This window comes from Stegodyphus dumicola, chromosome 5 (genome assembly GCF_044657685.1).
Source record: "Stegodyphus dumicola isolate Sdum_Otavi_A_Nest chromosome 5, ASM4465768v1".
NCBI classification, from domain to species: Eukaryota; Metazoa; Arthropoda; class Arachnida; order Araneae; family Eresidae; genus Stegodyphus; species Stegodyphus dumicola.
Genome location: NC_140772.1, coordinates 76,002,745 through 76,023,758, shown reverse-complemented (window position 1 = coordinate 76,023,758; position 21,014 = coordinate 76,002,745). Strand labels below are relative to the sequence as shown.

The following is a 21,014-nucleotide window of genomic DNA, read 5'->3' as shown; positions in this document are numbered from 1 at the left end:
ATCTCAAATAATATCTCTGTTGCCGAAATATTTATTAAGCAACATTTGCTTTTTTTCATTTCTTTGTGGAATCGTAAACTCTCTCTCAATAAATAGAGGAAAATACAAAAACCTTTGTTATCCATTTAATGTTAGCTTTTCCCACACACGTGACTACGAGCAAGAGTAATAATTTAATTTTATAGAAATTGACATTTCTTGTACGTTATATCTTGAAATTTCGCAAAGCAAGTCATGCTATACTATTTCAACTCAGTATATTATAAAACAAGGCAGAACATTAAATCCTTTAAGTGTTTGCAAAAAACACACGAATTGCGTTGTGTAGGTAGGCTTTCAATATTTTCTGTCTGAAAATTAACGCAAAATATTTCAGTAAGAAAACTGTGTAGTGTAACCATCGAATTATCAAAAATTGCTCCAAAAATCGTATAATTATCATATTAGAATTCAAATGGTGTAAATTGGTAATTATGTGAGTGCCCGTAAGGAAATGGAAATTTGGTGGAGTAGTTAAAGGACATTTTTACATTACTTTCACTAAAAATCCGAACTTTGTCTAAATGATCATCTAATCTAGTTTATCATCAAAATTACGTTAAAAATCTTAGGAACTTCTTTTGATTAGTAGTTTTTACAGATACTGCAATTTTATTATTTATTGATTTATTTGATTTTAAATATAACAACATTGTCAGTGGAAGGTCAAAATCTCTATTAATTACATTTAATAGAAAATTAATAAAATATTGAGATTTTTCAATAAAAAACAGTTATTAACATAAATAAAATTATATCTGTATACTTCAATTTAATTCTCGGCTCTTTACTAAACATAGCTATGTGTAAGCTATGTTTAAACAAAAGCTAGCTTTTGACATATTTCTTAAATTAATGCACTCAGAAAATTAAAACAAACAGAAATACACATCGAAAGGATTATTATACACATGAAACATTTTGCAGCTGAATAAACATTTTTATTGCAGTTTTGACATACAAGTTCGTAATATGACGAAGTTTTAGGAAGAAAGGTTCGGCAACATAACAAGGAATAAGAATATTTCAGTGTCAGGATTTTCTCTTCATGCTTTTGCACAAGTAAGCTGCAGAAAGAAGACAACATGAATGAAAGACGCATAATAATTTGATTTAAATTATTTATAATAAATAATTTGATGATTCTTTATTGGATTAGTTTAATTTCTAATACACATGTATAGAAATTTTATATTAATAAGGCACAAATTATTCTAATTCGGCGCTTTGGGTCGCATGTTTAGACACAAACTAATGGTAAAGGTAGATAATGATCACATGCATTAATAATTTATTTCCCCTCAATATTTATGCATTGCTTTGAGCCTTAGTTCTTGAATTAATTTTTCCTTAACGCTACAGCTTAAATTTTCAGAAAGAATGTCATATTAAATTTTTACTTAAAGATTCTTTTCAACATTTAAATTTATATCACACTACGATTGAAGTCTTCGTTATGTTGAAAAAAGAATTCTCAGATGAATCTGAGAAACCTGACACATTTAATTTAGTCATAAATGAAGACAGAAAACACTTTTATTTAATAAAAGACTTTTAAAAATGGAATGCTTTTAAGATAAAAAAGCATATAATACATTTTATATAGACATTGAAATTTAACATTTAAATATTCGAAATTTGAGCTGAGAAATTTAATTATTTAAATGGAAAGAAATAAGAATTAAGCCTTGGTTTTATTGAAATAATATAATGAAAAATCTATGTCATTTACATGTACAACACCACAGTGTATTTTAAAAAATCTAGTCTTTTACTATCATTTCTAAAGCCGTAAGATATTTTTGCTCTTCACGATGCATATACACATAAATTGAATGGTTTAGAATCAACGAACGAGTTCCAAAAAATTGTTATTGAGCCTCTTTTTACTTCCTCCCAGAAAGTAAATAAAGCATTATAATCGCGAAAAATTTGGGTATCATCTTTCAATGGGAATATCCATTTTGACCATTTCAGAATCCTTTTTTTTTTTTTTTTTTTTTTTCGTGACGACTATACATACGGAAGAAAAAAAGAGAGGTTTCTCTTCAAAACGGATAGCAAAAGGGATTTAAAAAGAATTCCAAAGTATTTTTTTTTCTGACGTTTGTACGTACGTATGTTTGTATCTCGCATAATTGAAAAACTATTAGCCGTAAAACGTTGAAATTTTGTATATGCGACTGCTATAACCCTTAGTAGTGTCCCTCCCTTTTTTTTTATTGCAATCGGCAGTACTAAACGTGTATATATATATATATATATATATATACCCCCTCAGCGTAAAAGTCCTATTTTTAAGCTGAGTGGCTTAAAAATATGACTTTTATTTTTAAGCTTTATTTTTACAATCGTTGGTCGTAGTCATATACTTCAGTTACAGAAGTGTTTTAAATGACGATTCATTTAAAACACTTATTACACTGACGGAAATATTCACGTTTTGCAATGTCAAATTTAAAAAAAATATATTAATTTTGGACAAATAACAAAATTGTGCATTTATTGCTGTCTCCTGGTTTTCAAAAGTAAAATAAAGTTATAACACATAATCAAAAAATAAAATTATAAGAAGTTCGACAAAAATTGAAAGGGATATTTAATTTCAAAATTTTCAGTTTTCAAATTGCCTTCAGGAATCGGTTAATTAAGTTACAAAATCAAGTGCAGCAAAAACTGTGTAAATTTAATATGAAATACAAGGAAGTCGTGTGTTGTCCACATCAGATTTCTTTAATTTTCCTTATGCGTTTAAACTACGATGTAGTTTAACTACGACGTTGATGACATTATGACTTTATTGCTAATAACAGTATGTGACTGATGATCAAGAAAAAAAAGTTAAAAGGGATAATTTTAAAATAATTAAAACACATGAAGATAACTATAGAGAAGTAAAAAAAACTAAAAATTATTAAAATAGCAATCTCCACATACAGATAATGAAGGATCTGTATGCATGTATGCATATTTGTTTCTTGCATTGTGGAAAAACGGCAGCACCTAGAGCTACCAAATTTAGAGCATACAGTCCTCCATCCGAGCATGTGCGCCTACAACTTTGAATAACCCATCGAGATTCAAATCTGTATGCACACTGTTTATCAAAGATAAAGCAATGCGGTGAAGCATTTTTTTTTTTTTTTTTTTTTTCGAAATTCGAATAGGATCGGATATTTTAGTTTAATTTTTAAATAATACTTCGCACATATCTTCGTTTCGCGAACACGATAAGTATATCAGATTTTTACTGCTAGCACTATTGAACAAAGCGGAAAGAAACTGGCATGAAAATTGCAATTTAAATATCTGAATTTTTGGCGAATTTTTTAAAATCGTTCTACTTTTTAGACTATTTAACGTTTATGATATTAAAATGTTAGTATCTAAAATTGTATCGGATATAAAGTTTTGAAAGTTTCACAGACTGTAAAACAAATTTTTCGCCTCTTTTAAAACAAAGATGATTAAATGAATATTAATTGAGAGATGTGTTTCTTTCTTTCTTTTTCTTTTTTTTTTTAATTGTATTGCTGTCTGAATTAGGCAGGAGAAGAAAAGCGTTTCGTGGAAAAACTTCTTTTCGGTTTGCCATGACAAATTGGAAATATTAATTTTTTCATTTAAATTTCAAGTACAATGCTCGGTGTACTTGATTGTTATTATTCCAGTTTCCGAAACTAATATATTCAAAGCGACTTTTTTTTTCATTCCTTTAATGACATTCAGTTATTTTCTTTTATTTCATAATTTTCTTACAATTTATTGCTTACGTCTTAATGATGACTAAAAATTTCTTTATTGAATTATAACTGAGCCTCAGAAACAGAAAATAAAATACAATTAAGAAATACAGTAGGCTTTTATTTAAAATTGGTATTATAATGAATGCAATAAAAGGAGAAAAATAATCTATCATATAATTTAATTAGAATAATGGATTTGATATTTCTATTTACAGAATTCTTCTACGGATTTATATCGCAAATAACAATAGCGTGAGGCACCTAAATAATGAAATCTATTAATTTAATTGCATTCTCAAATATACATGCCATTATCTTATTTAATTTATCATGGGTACCCCAGGTTTTTATTATACGCGATATAAATCTGTTGATGAATTCTATACATCGATTTATTTAATCTATTATTTCCATTAAACTATTGTGATATGTTATTTCTTTCTTTTTAATGCACTTGTTATCATATCCATTTTAAATAAAAGCTTACTGTATGAAAAAGTTTTTTAATTTTATTTTAAAATTCAGTTTTGCTGTTATTAATGAAGTAAACAATTTTAAAGCAACAAATGCAGTTCTCAATGATTTTGTACTTCTTGACCACATTAATTTAAATGCTTTTAATTCGTGATATATGTAATTCATAACTTCAGTTTTATGGATTTTACATTTTTTAACTTTTATTTTTATTTTATTTATCTATTTTTTTATTTGCATTTATTTAAAGATTTTTTAACTTTCATATAATACATATTTGACATCGAATCCCGTTTCCTTAAAAAATTTTATAATCTTTTATAATTTTTTTAAAAAGCAAAAGCTTTCTTCGATGTTGTAGGTTTAAGACTTTAAATGTCTTGTAAATGTCTCTTCAATATCTTGCTTGATGGACTCGTATTAATAATTTGTACTGAAAATTTGTTGATGTTCATTACATGAAGATGTTTTACTGCAGACATAATCTATATGATTATTGCTAAAGAACGACAATTACTAAGCCATAACTGATGTATGATGAGTATAGCACAAAGTATTAATAGATGCAATTAACCTTCATGCTTCAGCTACATGCAACCATGATGATTAAATCCTCTTAGTCTGTAAAAGAGCTAAACTGCATAATTTAACCAGTAGACTCTCGATTATCCGCGCCTGCCGCACAAAGTTTTTTTTTTTTTTTAACAAGCGTAAAGCAAAGAAAATAAAAATGTTCACAAAACTGAGCGAAACTTTAAATTTGCTGACATCGGGCTTATTTATTGCAAAAATATCCCAGGCCTTCTCGGAACCTTCCCCTCGGCCCCTCTGATGAGTAAGTGATTTCTTACTCACCCTTGCAGAGCCCGCTCCACCGCTCTCTCTCGTCTTAATCTTACTGACACGTCCCCTTGCGAACCGGTCCGAGTTAATTTCTTATCTTTTACTGTGCTCAATGCTTGTGCTTTTCGGTTTTGTGTTTTTCGTTACCAATTTAAAATGTCAGGAAAACGAAAGAAGGTTGTGTTGACGAATTGCGCAAAAACTAGAATTAATTTCCAAAGTAGCAAACAGCGTTACAAGGCAGCAGATGGAACTGGATTACGGAATCGCGGAAACAACAGTGCGTGACATTCTAAAGCAAAAAGACAAATTGGTGAACTATGCATCAGTGTCGGACAGTGCTTCCGCAATGAAAACGTGAAAACCTATGAAGGATTCTACCTTTGATGAGCTAGACACAGCATTGACAGAGTGGTTAGCTCAAGTTCGAAAAGAGGGTACTCCTGTAAATGGTCCTATCATTGCGGCGAAGGCAAAAACCTTTTTTCAGTTGTTAGGCCTGAAAGAAAATTTTGATGTGTCTTCTGGCTGGTTGACTCGTTTTAAGCAGCGACATGGAATTCTAGAAATTGGACTTCATGGGGAGAAACTTAGTGGTGACCAACACTATGAATTTGAACCGATTTCCACCATGAATTTGAAGAATTTGTTTTAAAAGAAGAGCTATCGTTTGAACAAATTTACAATGCGGAAGAATCGGAACTTTTGTGGAAATGTCTTCCCACTCGCAATTTAGCATTTGAAAATGAAAGTAAAGCGGCGGGTCATAAAAGCATCAAGTAAAGGATCACTATCATGTCTTGCAGTAACGCTACCGGTGGACATAAACTTAGACTTGTTGTCATTGGAAAGTCAAAAAACAGAGATCTTTCAAAGGCACAAAGATAGAAAATTTGCCCGTTGATTACTTTAGCCACAAAAAAAGAAGAATGTATGAACCGAAACATTTTTCAAGAACGGTTCGAAAACATCTTTGTTCTTCAAGTGCGTAAACATCCTAAATCGAAAAACCTGCCTGAAAAAGCTTGGCTATTGATCGACAACGCACCTTCTCACCCAGCAACAAGCGTGCTAAAGTCTTCTGATGGACAAATTTTTGCAACGTTTCTCCCCCCCCCCAAACGTTACTGTGCTAATCCAACCCATGGAACAAGGAGTCATTGCAACAATGAAGAGAACATACGGAATCAAGCTGCTAATGACCAAAATTGAAGAAGGTTATGATCTGAAAGAGTTTTGAAAACACTATGCTATCTTGGACAGCATCTACGATATTGCATCTGCAGGGGATTCAGTGAAACCGTCAACCCTCATAAAATCATGGAGAAAACTCATGTGTAATGTTGAAGCCAACAACAACGTAACCCCTTTGAGTTGTGAAGAAGAGAATGAAGATGTAGACACGCCCACGGCAACTCTTGCCGATATGGTGAAAACAGTTCCGGGTGGTGAGAATATCGATGCTAAAAACATTAACGAGTGGTTGGAGTGTGACGTCAACGAACCTGGCTTCGAACGCTTGACAGATGGCGAAATTATGACGAAAGCAAGGGGAGAGACCGAGAATGAAGGACAGCGAAGTGAAGGCGAAGAAGAGCCCACTGTGCAGATGCGGAAGACTCAGAAGCGACTTTGCGATAAGTCGACGGATTGCTGAGCTATTTGGAAGAACAAGACGACACGGAGTTGGCCGAGAACTTATGCTGCAAAAAATGCAATCTCGGATCAAGAGAAAATGCTTCCAAAGCAAGAAACAAACACAGATGACTGATTTCTTCAAAAAGGTGTAGTTTTACAGTTATGTTTTTGTAATTACATAATACATTACAGTATTAAAACAGTACATATGTATTAATTTTTCTGTGCATCCTTGACGCCTCTCGTAAGTATACAAAGCACTTTTATGTTTTTATTAACAAAATGCATTTTAAGTTAGTTTTGAGTGGCATACTAAAATATTAAGCGTTAGTTAAACATTTTCTGCTGTTTATTTTACGTTTTATTGTATATAAAACGATTTTTCAAAGTTGGAATGACTGTTTTTTTCTTTTCCTATACCCATTTTTAGCTTTTTTTCGGATCATCCGCGATTTTTGTTATCCGCGGCGGCCGCGCCACACAATTCCGCGGATAATCGGGAGTGTACTGTATTGCTAACATTAATACACTCAAACCTTGAAACTTGTGAGGTTCCTTTATATCAATTAATCAATTATTTTACGTTTTGAATCTGTACTGTCACTTCTCTCTATCAGTTTTCCCACCAGTATGCAGATTTAAGGTTATAGTTTGAGATTGTAAGACACAGCGTGTTTTGCCTAAGGTTGCCACGTTACTAGGTCACTATCTAAGATAAGAGTTCTCGTCTTATTCTTGAAGGCCTTGCTCATAGCTGAATTAAGCGACAGTTAAGTTTTGAGACAACTTCGACTTAAAGTCATTGTGCAGCCTTCGGCAACTAGTTTATATGAATTTAAATTTCACATTTTGTAAGGATCTTAAGTTTTACTAACGTTTATTTTATTTTAAATCTTTACTATCACTTCTTATTTTCTACTTCCGGCCAGAATTATAAGCGTGAAGGTTTTTATGCAAAGTTTGTCTGGCGAACGCCAAGTATTTAAGTGTGGCCTTTTGCCAAGCGAGAGAGAGGAAACAGTGAGTCAAAGCAGGCCGCTTACCTTAGAAGTTACGCAGTTGCTGTTTGCCTTCCAGGCCAGAGGTTTTAATCCTCTTGATAAATTAAACGTATTGTAGTGTTCACAGTCTCTGTGCTACATACGCTTCCTGTTATTATAAGGCCAATCTTCCACGTGTATTATTCTAAAGTTAAATTAGAGTTTAGTTTTATTTTTATACTTTTACGTTAGACCCCAAGTGGCGGGTCAGTGTATTCCAAAGTACGGAAGTTATTGTATATAGAGAAAAATAAAGGGTTTTGTATACCCTTCGTCTGTATCCTGTCTACTTACCACAATTAGTGAACATAGCTTTAGTAAGCTCTCTGTTCCGAGTCAGGTCCTTGTATGTTCCCGAAGAAGGTTAGAAGGAACATTGACCCTGATAGTGCCGGCCAACGAAGAAGAATAACCATGGCCGAGTTTCAAGAAGAACCTGTGCTGCCTGCAGAAACGGCTCAGAATCCAGAAATGCCAGCTGCCGCCCTGGAAGGATTTGGTTACATCGTCCAAACCATGCGCGCTTCGATGAAACCAGAAGCAACATTTAACGGAAACTCACCGGTAACCAGTTTTTTGGAAAAATTGGATGACCACTTCATGCTCTACCCCGTGCACGAGTTTTAAAAAGTTACCTTAGCTACCAGCGCTTTGAGGGGCCAAGCGCTTAACTGGTTCAAATGTATAGGCAGAAGTCTCTTGGGTCAAGCAGGAAGTCCCACCTATACTTACGAAAATTTCAAGACTGCCCTACTAAAAGCCTTCACTGTTGTAAGGGATCGTGCGAAATTAGAAACGGAACTTTTCAGTATATATCAACAAAGAATCGAAAACCTCTCGAGCTTTTTTTTAAGAAAAATTCACGTTTTCAAGCTCTTGTATGGAAACCATCCGGATCCTGAAATAATACAAGTGATTTTGCCGAGGTTACTGCCCCAAGTGCAAGACTTTATTGAATTAAGAAATCCGACTACACTGGAAAAGTTATTTGAGCTAGCAATCCAGTTTGAAAGTAGAAGAACGGCGGACGTCGAAAGAAGACGCCAATATCAACAGCGAAACCAATTTGGTACGCCAAGACTACAGCAAACTCAAACACACGGCTACGGAGTCAAAGCGAATCAGTGGGCAAGGAAACCTGAGCATTCAAAAACAGCCGGCGAACGTCGACAGTTCAATAGCAACCCAGGAAAAAAGTCTCAAGGCCAGGGGAAAAAGAAGGAAAGCACGGAAAGGAAAAATAATTTAAACTAAAACGGATTTCTGCTGACGAGAGGGTGCGGAAATCCGAAGGCCACGAAAACCCCTCTTCCTACAAGTTAAATACAGTAATGGTGAAAAATTTGACTCTTCCGAAGATTGAAGTCTTGGTGAATAATATCCCAGCCACCGCACTCCTGGATACCGGCGCGCAGTGTTCCTGTGTGGCAGAAGAGTTTTTTAGGAAGTATTTTCGCAAATACCGCATATATAATGCGGATAATACGATAGTGTTAGCGGCGCAAGGCGAAAAATGTAAGTGCGTAGGTAAAGTACCTTTGTATATCCGTATCAAGGACGAACAAATAAAGGTGATGTTTTTTATAGTAAAGAATCTGCAAGCACATTTAATTTTAGGAATAGATTTTCTTTCAGAAGCCCAAGCTACGCTGGATTTTAATGAAGCGTCCCTTAAGCTGACAATGAAACCAGTTCGTACTGAAAACGCTGAACCGCAGATGTTAAAACTTGACCACCTGCCTAATGACGAGCAAGATAGAATCCGACAAGTGGTAAGTGAATTTGCTTCGTTATTTAGTGATATTCCAGGATTTACTCAGGTTACTAACCATAGTATTGACACCGGAGATGCAATGCCAGTTCGCCAAAAACCATACCGGTATGATAAGAATAAGGAAAAAATTATAGAATGGCATATTACCGATATGCTACGTAAAAAGATCATAACGCCCATCTCAAGTAGTTATGCTAGCCCGGTGGTTTTATGTAAGAAAAATAATGACTATCCTTTGGAGCATCCAACAAGGTGGAGATTCGCTATTGATTAACGTAATTAAATTCCATAACGAAATATCCGGTATATCCGTTACCGATCATAGAAGAAATTTTAAGGAACATAAAATCAACCAAATTTATGACGACTTTAGACTTAACGACTGGTTATTTTCAAATAGGGGTGAGGCCTGAGGACGTGCCCAAGACTGCTTTTATAACCAAGTCTGGCACTTATGCATTTTTGCGTATGCCGTTTGGCCTTTCAGGGGCCCCGGCAACATTTCAGCGATGCATGGACATTGTGTTAAGACCTGTTCTTGGAAAGTCCACATTTATCTATTTAGACGATATCATTATTACTAGTGATAATCTCGACCAACATGTACAGGATTTAAGACAGGTGTTTCCTTTATTAAATGAGGCCGGTCTAAAAGTTAATGTCGAAAAGTGCAAATTTGCAGTCCCTGAATTAAAATATTTAGGTTACAAAATATCTCAAAGAGGGATCGAGACAGATGAATCAAAAATAATCGCTGTACAAAAGTATCCGACTCCAAACACGGCAAAGAAGCTCTCTTCTTTTCTAGGACTTTGTTCATATTATAGGTCCTTTATAAAAAATTTTGCAGCTGTTGCTGAACCATTGTTAAAATTAAAAAGGAAAAAGGCAAGATTCTCGTGGACGGCCGAAGCCAATAGTGCTTTCGAAAAATTAAAACAAGCATTAACGCAAGCCCCTGTGTTGAAATTTCCTGAAAAGGATGAGAATTTAGAAATTTCAGCGGATGCTTCGGATTATGCGGTAGGAGCGGTACTTTCGCAAAATCAGCAGCCCGTGGCATTTTTTAGTCGAACTTTAAATCAAACACAAAGAAACTATTCTGCGACCGAGAGAGAGGCACTTGCAGTTCTGTTAGCAGTGCAAAAGTTCCGAGTCTATTTTGGAAGGGCGCCAATAACAGTGTATTCTGATCATGCGGCAGTAACTAGATTGTACTCAGGGAAAAATTTATCCCCAAGGTTAATAAGATGGGCACTCAAGCTGCAAGAATATAATCTGGTAATCAAGCATACCCCTGGAAAGGAAAATATCGTAGCAGATGCCCTATCAAGGATTAAAATAGACGAACAAGGCAATACCGTAAAGATGGCAATGCTTACAGCATGTACAATAAATTCCCTAGAAACTGTAATAACCGAACTGGGTAAGGATCCTGAGTTTGGAAGCATTTATGAGTATTTGAAGGATCCTGAAAATTTTAGCCACCAAGATATTGTGGCGATAAGAAATTGGGCGGCCCATTACGAACTAATAGATGGTCTATTATTTTATACAAAAACTACGAATTCCAACAACGAATTTCGACATGTTATCCCAGCTAGTCTTAGATTAAATATCCTGCAGGAGCTCCATGACAGCCCTTTAGCTTCTCATGCTGGTATTCGAAAAACTATCCAACGCGTACGCGAGGCAGTCTACTTTCCTGAACTGCAAAAGTTAACAAGGGCGTATGTCCAGTCCTGCCCAACATGTCAAGCAGTTAATTATATTAATTTCCGCCCGGCCGGGTTTCTAAATAGTATTAAATCCGAATTTCCAAATGAAATAATTGGCATCGATTTATTGGGCCCTTTCCCAAAAAGTCAGTTAAATAAATGTCGCTATCTCCTTGTTATGGTTGATCATTTTAGTAAATGGACCGAAATTGTTCCCTTAAAACGAGCCTCCGCGAAATTAGTTACTGATTCTATTTTAAATAAATATATTTTAAAATACGGGGCGCCCCTAAAAGTTATATCGGATAATGGTCCTCAATTTGTAAGTAATATATTTGAAGACATGTGCCAAAAACTGAGCATACGTCATTTAAAAATGGTCCCGTATCGGCCGCAATCAAATATAGCGGAACGGGTCAATAGAAATATAGTGAAAATTATCCGTAGTTATGTTAAAAATTTTCATAAAAGCTGGGAGAACTATGTCAATGAATTTGCTTTCGCCCTTAGGACCGCAAAACATGATACAACGGGCAAAACTCCTGCTGAGTTATTTCTAGGCAGAAAGATTATAACACCGTTAGATAAATTATTTTATGTGCAACAAAGAGCCCCAGAATTTAAAATGGGTGATATAGAAAAACTAATAAAAGAAGCAAAAAAGAATACGGAAGTAGCACAAAGAAAACAGAAGCTATATTATGATTTGAAACGACGGGGAGTAACTTATAAAGTAGGGGATGAAGTTTTAAAAATTAAGCATTCACTTTCTTCAGCACCAGGAGATAAAACTGCCAAATTTTTTCCACGATTTGAAGGACCATATGTTATAGAAAAAATAACTCACGCTGTTGTAGTGTTAAAAGCCAGAAATGGTGAAACCTGTTCCGCAAACATTGATCAAATCAAGCCCTACTTCGATCGTAATAAAATGCAAATCTTTTCAGATCTTTTGCAGGATCCGGCACGGCAGACACCGCAGGAACAAGCTCCAGAGGTGGAAAAACGACAAGTACAAGGGCAAGCCAATGAGAGACAGAAGCAAGTGAAAAGAAAATTGCCCCGCGGAAAAATTGAAGGTAACAAGAAAAAGAAGCCGTTCCACCGTCCAGAAAAGAGAGTTCACGAACAGCCCCAGAATGAAGAAGGGAGAAGGACGACGTATGTGAAGAGAACCAGGAGAAATGACGGCAACTATAACCCGGCTTTAAAACGGAAGATCTACTCATCCGACAGAACTCTCCGCAGCAAAAGTCGCCAAACTGCGGAAGGGCCATCAGCGGCGGAGGAAAAGTTACAAGGAAAATTTGAACGGCCAACAACGAGGTCCAAGCAGGAACACGACAGAAGTTTCCCGGTTCCGCCAAGACCAGCTGCCATCAAACGGCCAAGACCACAAGCGGAGGAGAAAAAGAAGATATCCAAGGGTGGTCGAACTGGTGAAAAAAGGAAGCTTCCAGAGGAAAGCACTGAAGGGCGAGCCCGTACAAGAAGGAGGATAAATCAAACTACTATCTGCAGTACCTTTAAAGACTGGGCCCAGAAAAGGATGTCCGAATATTACAAAGATAAGTAAAATTTTATGTTACTTTGCAAACTTAAGTTAATCTTTCATTCTTACTGCAAGTGGCAGATTTCAAGAAGTTTTACCTCATGCGAGGTCTACCTTTATCGCCAAAAGGGCGAGAAATGAGTTGTGACCGATTTTCTTATTATGTTTTTCAATTACTCGCGCGTAAAACTAAAGTTGATGTATAATAGCGTTGTGTAAAGACTTAAATATTGTAAAAAGTTATTGTATAAATTTTATTTAAAACATTCTAGCAAGAGAGAAGTTTTAGTCTGAAAGACTTTTTGAAATGTATTATTTCAATGTAGAAAGAATTGGCACTTGCTTTGAAAAGAATAGAAGTTAACAAGGTACTACTAATGTATGTTTTCAAATGTGTAAAATTAACAGCATGTTGATATGTTCTTATATACAATGTGAACTGTTATTTTAAATGTTAAGAAATACCGTGATATGGTAAAAGTGAAAGTAATGTTAAAAATTTGTTATTCGTGTGACTGTAAAGACTAAATCATGGCGAATATGTGTTAAAGGTTGAATGATGTAGTTAGGCTCTCTGACGCTACACTTTAGAGTTAGCCACTTTTAGAATAGTACCTCAGGGTTTAGAGTTGAAATTAGGGTGTGTTAAGAGGTCTCGTTATGTTGAATTTTAACAGGTTAGTGTTTTGATTGTAGGAGGAAGTGTGGCACACGTAGACAGAAACACATTCGTGTTTGGTGTTCTTTTACAACACATGTCAGAGAGCACGGGGAGAGATAATTAAAATAGTCATGAATGAAATAAGAATGTTAAGAGAAGTATAATTGTATATGTTACTTGCCATTTCATTGTGTAACATTTCATTAAACTAGTTTTCCTTCCAGATCTCTGGAAGGAACCAGAATTGAATAAAAGCTCCTGTTTAGATGCAGTACAGATGAAAAAAAAAATTTTGTATCCTGGGAGCTGCTATTGTAACAAATTTCTTTCTTTTAAATTTCTAGTTTCTAGCGAAGTTATGTTTGTAAAAGATTGGCCTCGCGTTAGATTCTAGAGCTAAAAGTTTTCAACAAGGTCGTTTTAGACCTCAGTTTCAAACTAATTAACTCTGGCGGGAAGTATGTAAGGATCTTAAGTTTTACTAACGTTTATTTTATTTTAAATCTTTACTATCACTTCTTATTTTCTACTTTCGGCCAGAATTATAAGCGTGAAGGTTTTTATGCAAAGTTTGTCTGGCGAACGCCAAGTATTTAAGTTGTGGCCTTTTGCCAAGCGAGAGAGAGGAAGCAGTGAGTCAAAGCAGGCCGCTTACCTTAGAAGTTACGCAGTTGCTGTTTGCCTTCCAGGCCAGAGGTTTTAATCCTCTTGATAAATTAAACGTATTGTAGTGTTCACAGTCTCTGTGCTACATACGCTTCCTGTTATTATAAGGCCAATCTTCCACGTGTATTATTCTAAAGTTAAATTAGAGTTTAGTTTTATTTTTATATTTTTACTTTAGACCCCAAGTGGCGGGTCAGTGTATTCCGAAGTACGGAAGTTATTGTATATAGAGAAAAATAAAGGGTTTTGTATACCCTTCGTCTGTATCCTGTCTACTTACCACAATTAGTGAACATAGCTTTAGTAAGCTCTCTGTTCCGAGTCAGGTCCTTGTATGTTCCCGAAGAAGGTTAGAAGGAACATTGACCCTGATAATTTGACTTACTTTTAACATAAGTTATCCCGCCAGAAGTGGTTGGCTGAGTTGTAAGCACAAGGTATGATTTCTCGTCTTATTTAGTTTTAATAAAAGGCATTCTACGCGCAGACTTTACGCTATTACGTAAAGCGATAATTCACTTTACCAAGAGTTTAGGCAATTTGGATGAGAACAAAATACATTAAACTCTGCAAGCTTAATATCTATTTTGAATAATCTACGTTAGCGTGATGAAGATCAAATTTTAAGTTAGTACAATAGATTAAGATTAATAATAAAAATTTTAACAGATAAGTATACAAAATTTACATCAATTTAGAAACAAACTTTTAATTGAAGAGACGAATTAATCTATATTCTTACCCTTCCGTTTGATTCTTGGCAGGTAAGACCACTTTTGCAAGGGCATTCCTCAATATTTAATGGCAGACTTATCAGACTACATGCTTGACCTAAAACACAAAAGAAGTTGTTATTTTTTTAATTATTTTCTTGAACAATTCGTTTCGTTTGACATTTTCGTGTCTATACATCCATGTTTTCAGAAATTTCTAATTATGTATATGCAGTTAAAATCATAAAGTAAAAGGTTCCTGCCTTAAATTTAACATTTAAATGAAAATCTTAACAATTAATATTTATATTGTAATTTAAATAATTAATATGCAATTATAATCTTCAAATTATGAGAGTTCTTATTTAAACAATAAATACTTAATTTCATTATGTTATGATGGACAGAGATAGAGTTATGTTCAAGATTTGCTGTGTTCCTTATTTCGGAGAAACAAAACCCAAAAACTGGTACTCAATCATTTAAAATATTGATCTTTTCATAACATTTGTATGAGGAAGAAATTTGACCGGGATATTTAATTTCAAAATTCGTAATTTTCGATGTCTTTTTTAATTCGTCTTAAAGGATTCGTTAATTAATTTAGAATAATTCGAAGAAATAAATTCAAATGAAGTGCAGCAAAAATGTGTATAACTTAAATAGGACGTACAAGGATGCCATGTGGTGTCCATATCAGTTGGCATTAATACTATCGTACGGTAATCGAGAGGGGAAAATTTTGCAAATAACGTGATTTTCAAAGGACACATTTACAGCAAAAATACAAATGAAATATATTCATGAATAAATTACCTGTAACTATTTATTTAAAAGAAATCTCATCCCAGTAAGGGTCCATATTAACATTAAGAGTACAATGTCTAATTAAGATATCATGACTTTTGCTTCCACGTATCTTGAATCTGGTCTGCTCCTATTGTTGTTCACTGATACTCCCTAAACCTCAAATCATACACTGCTGCTGGAACTGCTGCCTGTGTTAGTCTGCTGCAACTCGGAAGTCATTACCATCGTCATCCGTTGTCATCGGCTTCGTCACCTAGAGTTTGTCTTTCTATGCGCAAATATCTTCAGAACCATTACGAGCATTAGATATTCCCATTTTCTTGAACTCTTCACTGTTATTGCTCCATCAAACAGAACCCATGCTCCAAAAGTTCACAAGCAAATCAAATAGTAAGAGGAAAACAATCATTACGTTGACGAATCCATTTTAAAACTTAGGGAAGCTGGCTTTCTGAACGCCTTGCGGAAGGATAAAATCACGTGTACTTAAAACATTTTCAGAACTTCGCGTTAGAAAGCTAAGGAGAAAAAAATACGGTATTCATCATCACATTACTGTTAATTTTTTTAATCTTAAAAACAGTGAAGTATTATGAAGCTCTTTTTATTTAACTAAATAATTAGACGTTTTTCTCAGAATCTTCATATTTGGCAAAACTAATATAATTTTTAAATACACCTTTTTTTTTTAATTATATAGTAGTATAAACCATTGTACTTTGCTTAACATGTAGAATTTAAAATAAATGACTCAAATAATTTATTTAGAATTCTGAGTGAGACACGAACTAGTAAAATCTAATTTTTGTATTTATCATACTCTTTAATATTTTCAAATGCTATAAAGATCAAGACTTGTCTTAGAGAGATCTTAGAAAATGTGTCCTTTTCATTTAACAAGCTATGAAACAGGTAGAAGGGGCATTTTAAATGTGAAAGAAAACCATCAAACGCATTTCTTGTATTTCTCAATTACTAAGGAATCCAGTTTCTTATTAAAGTAAATCGTTTTAATGCTACTTAAATAAGCAGATGAGGCACTTAAATAAGCAGCTGTATATTTATGAATACTTTAATTATATATGTAACATAAATACGGGAATTCGTCTATTTCTTAAAAACTCGTAACGTAATTAACTAATAAATAATTAGTTACTTAGAATTAATAAATAACTAAAACTCTTAACTAATAAATAATTAGTTATTTAGTTTACAGAACCAAGCATTTATATCTTCAAGAAATAGGCAAGCTGAATATGCTCAACTGGAAAACCTGTCACGATCCAAATTAAAGAGGTAACATTCTAATTTTATGTGAAAATTACATATTTCGCTCAAAACATTAGTGTTATTGCTCTTCTTTTTCTTTGTCTTTTTATTATTATTAAATTCATAGCGTCCATTCGAAGAAACGAGACACATTAGATTACAAGAGCTCAAATCTTCTTACCTTTTTTCGCCAAAGCTGCACATTTCGCAGCACCATCTCTCAACACACAGCACTGTTTTTCTGAACAATCAAGGTTTGTCAGGCATTCTTTGCTTGCTACAACCTAGAAAAAAGGGTTTAATGTATTTTATTCTCAGATCATATCTTTTGTTTATTTAACATGACTACGATTAAATAATTACATTCTTTTTAAATCACACCATGTGTATTAGCAGCTTAGCACCTACGCAATGCTTTTAGCTAGGCCTAGCAGCATTTAATACACATGGGATTTGTTGAGCATGTTTTGTTTAATGCTAATTGGAATGGAAATTAAATCTACATTCCATTTACTGAATGACTTTTCTTTTAAAACCAGCCCTTTTTAAGATACTTATTTAATTTTAAATTGATCCCAAGGTTAATAGAATATACAAGCTATCTGTCGTGTTGCTCTGCAATTTTAGTAAATTTCACAATGACCTAAGTTTATAATAACGAGGAAAATCACAAGACAAGCCTACACAGCTTATTTTTCCTCTTTTTTTAAGGATTAATTTTTAGGACATATGTAATGTCCTAAAAATTGTGAAATAAATCATATTTCAAAGGAATTTTTAAACAATTTTTAGATTACTGCTTGCGTCGAAAGAGGAAAGGAATTTTAACATGCTGAATAAGAACTGTGTTACAAAATTTTATACTTTTTCCCCTATTTGCGCCCCTTTATTTAGAAGGGGCTGTTATTCTTAAAATGGGATTTTACGCTGAATCACTATAAATGCGTCGTTTCATTTTTCATTCGAGTCTGTTGCTATTCTGCAATGTATTTATCTTTCAGATTGAACCTGTCTGTAGTAGATTAACAAACTAAGCTATTTGAAAGTAATGGATGCAGGTCTAAAAATATTCGTTTCTTACATTTAAATCGGATTGATTTCAGTAACAAAAACGTATTTATTTCCTCACCTATCTAATTAAGATATTCAATATTTGCATAGAATGGCGTTATATATATTTTTATATTTATTACATATTTTGTAAAACTTTAATAAATTTCTGATTAACGAAATCAACAATTTGAAAGAGAACAGTGGCAACACTGTACGGAATAAAACACTTTTATCTCCAACTCGTGAGGTTATCTATCGGAAATTCCGAAGATATGATGTTTTTAAATATTTTTTTTATTTTGCTGTTGAGTTGAATTTTATTTGGCGTAATTGCGAAGAACGTGATATGTAATGAATAAAGTTAACACGCAAAAAGTTAACAAAAAGACAAAAAAAAAAAAAAAAAAGATTTATAAGCCATCTTTCTAAGAAAACTGAACATTGATGAACTGGGACAAGACTGAAAAAATAGAAATATGTATGCCAACACTTAGCACTGTATCGGGAACTTTAAACGTATGCTGCCTTTAAATGTTTTGTGAATTTACTGTTGAACTGTATATTGCATAAGTGTGAAGAAAAAACGATGCTTAATAATAAAGCTAAGAAGATAAAAACAAAAAAAAAAGTGTAACCCATTTCGGAGAGGGATCTGAAAGACAAAGTGCAACAGCAGACTAGTAGACTGCGAGATCAGGGAGAGCGTAAAAAAATAAATAAATAAATAAATAAACCTTTCCAGACGACGATAAAAATCTTAAACCTTTTAGACTTTTTTCCCTTTCCCGTTTCTTTTTGTTGTTGTTGTTTTGTTTTTGGTGTTGTAATACTAAATGCTAAACTTAAGCAGTGCTTTACTTCAACGTAGCAGGGTTCGACGTTCTTGAGAGAAAGCATATTTGTCCAGCTTAGAAAAGATGAAAATTTTCTTTTGCAGCAAATTAAAATATACAACGTACTATATTGGATATTAAGTAGAGTAATTTACTGACGCTCAATGAAATATTAATCTTCCACAAAATGCGTTCCAATTTAAACAAATTTTATGTCTTGCGTTGAAACCACAAGAAAAAAAATCCGACGTTTTCTTTCTTCTCTTCTTTCGTTATATATTTCATTACATTTTCAGGATACGTATATTATTTACCAGTCCAAAGGGGTAGGGGTGTTAGCCCAGAGTCCTAAAAGGGCATTTTACGTCGAATCACTAAAGGTGTTGGATCATTTTTCAAATTGTTACCACCCAATATTATCGCCTTGCATTGCATTTTTAAATTTACTTGCATTATATCTTTAATTTATGCTTTTTTTCTTAATTACTCTCTTTAGCCTACACTTGAAATAGCAATAAAACTGAAATAGATTTAATTTACCTGGAACAAAACTTGTCCAATAAAAAGAGCCAATAAAATTCTATGATTCTTCATCATCTTGAATGATCCTATGTCTCGTTTTTGACGATTTTGGATACTTTTTACCTTCTTAAAGATGAACTGGTATGTTTGGATCTGCTGTTTTATATATATAGGCAGAATGGGAGTTCTTCTGAATTATCGCTCCATGCTGAAGTGTCACCACTAATCAGTCATGAGTCAATGCATTGTAAATAGCAAAATAGCTATTGTTAAATAATGAAAGATGATTTATGTTCAAAGACTGGAAGTGCGTCATAAGAAGTAGGTATAAAGAAAGAATCGCAATTAGTTTTGTCCTGAAATTTTTAAACTGATATTTTAACATAAATTTATTATAATCCTTACACTTGCAATTCTATTTTAAAGGTATAATTACCATTTCAAGGTTTCTGAATAGTTTTGTTTCCTCATAATTTTTAGCGGTAAGAGCCAAACTCCTATATCAAGAGAAAGAGTAAGCGTTAAGGCTTAAAATTTAACAGGGCTTATATTGTGCATTTGAAACAGTTTTGAATATACGTATAATTTTGTAAGTAGATTGCTTAAGTTAATTTTGATATTTAGAAAATATAAATCAGATTTCTTTTTAAATGTAGACGAATTTTTTCATGATTATACACCAATTAAGTAACGTACTTGTTGTCAGTCATATGTTAAAGTATTTGCATAAAATAAATATCTTACTATAATTTACCATCGTTGAAAATATTGTTCGATTCTGCATTCACTGAGTTATGGCAAATGAAATGACGTATTTTAAGGATGATCGTAAAAGAAACAAAATAGAAGAAAAATAATACATATTAATCAAAGTAATATCCCGCAACGTCGATGAATTGTTGCCAACGTATGGCAAAGTCATATCATGTTTTTAAAAATCAGTGTTTCTGGAATCGAAGAAGGTCCTTCACTGTGTATTAATATATACCATTGAAAAAGCATTTACTAGATAAAAAATTTAACTCAAATGTCTGGAAAAATAATGATCTGTTGGAAAACTGTAAGGAAAGGTTAGAAAAAGAGGTACAATTCCATACACCAAAGTATTGATTTGCTGTATTGTTCATAGTGATGTGATATGTAGTGGGGTGTTTCATTGAAACAATAAAGCACTGTGTATGTTCACAACTACTGGTTGCATAAGGTACTATTTATCATGCATATGTCCCATATCTGAGCAATACCAAGATGCATTTTTTATTCAAATTCTAGGAAGGTGTGAGTAGTCAACAACATTAGCCGGAAGACCATCATATAGTAAACAGCATCTTTCTTTGCATGCAAAAGAAGAGGTCATCTGTGGGCCTTCCTGGAGCGTTTTCACTCCCGGTGAATGTGTACTATTGTCTAGATGCTAATCGCAGTGGATAAGAATATCCACTTACCATCCACTGCCATATTTCGTGGCAGGAATTACTTCTTCTTGAGAAAGAAAACCACATTCCCAAACACCAAGCTTTGTTTTGTGAGACACTTGTCGAGCTTTGTTTTGTGAGACACTTGTCGAGCTTCGTTACTTTCCTATTATTGCCAAGTGCCGTGAAACAGTTGAAAAGTGTACATTTAGAGTTTGAACGTTCGTTTAGATTAGAATTTTTTAATT

The 21,014-nt window shown here is 33.6% G+C and overlaps 1 long non-coding RNA gene across 1 annotated transcript; it reads right to left on the bottom strand.

Annotated features, from left to right (window-relative positions):
- Window positions 1–958: 958 nt before the first annotated feature.
- Window positions 959–19,519, bottom strand: LOC118188127 (uncharacterized). The gene is made up of 4 exons (XR_015041000.1): window positions 19,370–19,519; window positions 17,125–17,227; window positions 14,894–14,982; window positions 959–1,106 (listed from the first exon to the last, which is right to left on the bottom strand). It is a non-coding gene; the product is annotated as an uncharacterized LOC118188127 (long non-coding RNA).
- Window positions 19,520–21,014: the final 1,495 nt, after the last annotated feature.